Raw genomic sequence first — 1,384 nt, 5'->3', positions numbered from 1 at the left:
TTTTTTTTTTTTGTCTTTTTGAGACAGGGTCTCGCTATGCAGTTCAGGCTGACTGCGAGCTCACTTTGTAGCCCAGTCTGGTCTTGAACTCGTGATGATCCTCCTGCCTCAGCCTCCCGAGTGCTGGGATTACAGGCGTGTGCCACCACACCCAGCGAGAGGAAGTATTTTGAAGGGGTTAGTGGCCATGTGTCTTTGACTGTAATACATTTTTTAATTTTAAAGAGGAAAAAAACAAAGACAAAAACAACACAAAAACAGAAATGATACCGATTTTCATAACAAGATGATAAGACATTAACAATGGTTGTTATATTACATATTGTAATACATTTTAAAATTTTAAACACTCATTTATTTTGATCACCCATTGTGATCAGTTTGTATACAGATCTTGAATGATTAAAACATGTGATCTTTAGTTGAGTGTGGTGGTGCACCCCTGTAATCCTGGCACTGGGGAGGCTGAGGCAGGAGGATTGCTGTGAGTTTGAGGCCAGCCTGGGCTACACGGTGGGTTCAAGGCCCCACAGTGAGTTCTCTCTCCATAGTGAGATCCTGTCTCAAAAACAAAGCAAAACACAACAAAAATATGAGACCTTTTGAGTTTGCTGCTCTCCAAGCCCCATGCAGCTTCTCTGTATGTATGTGATGGTTAAATTACTGTTCACATTTGTTCTTGCTTCTTTGGTGTTTGATTTACCACAGCCTTGGAGGCTCACGGTACTTTGGACTTCCTGCCGGGGAATTTCCCAAGGCGTTAGTGGATGAGACGCTGCCTGGAGGGTACAGAGCACACGGTAGGCGCTCACTGGGCTCGGGAAGCACCTGTTCAGTCTCACTGGTAGCTGTCTTCATTCTTCACGCTGGGGCTGCATCTACTTTTTGTGTCTCTCTTTCCCAGTTACTTTAACGATGTTTCCTGAGTGTCAGCTGAGTTATTTCCTCCCTGTTTGCCGTCTTCAGTTGCTCACTGTTGCCATGCAACTCTTAAAACACGCCATCTTTAGTCCCGAGGGAAAGGGGCAGGGTTTAGCAACCCCCCTGCTTATTTTCTCCTGAGGATTTGCTTACTGGTTACAGAAGAGGCTGGAGGGCGACCAGCAGTGTGGGCAAGGTGTGTTTCTTCAGCGTCTGTAATGTCACACCTTGTAATCACAGTGGCACTTGCTGGGAAGAACGTTAGAAAATCCATTTTACGATTCATTTGATGGCTATGTGTGTTTGTGATTTTGTTTTTGTCTTGTTTCACTTTGCTTTTTAGAAAAGATCTCTCTATGTAGCTCAGGCTGGCCTTGAACTCACTGCAATCCTCCTGCCTCCTCCCAAATGCTGAGATTATAGACATGCACCAGCACACCTGGCCTAAGTGTTTTCTTGTAAA

Source organism: Chinchilla lanigera, unplaced genomic scaffold (genome assembly GCF_000276665.1).
Source record: "Chinchilla lanigera isolate Chin_1 unplaced genomic scaffold, ChiLan1.0 scaffold00022, whole genome shotgun sequence".
Classification (NCBI taxonomy): domain Eukaryota; kingdom Metazoa; phylum Chordata; class Mammalia; order Rodentia; family Chinchillidae; genus Chinchilla; species Chinchilla lanigera.
Note: the sequence above shows the minus strand (reverse complement) of the source record.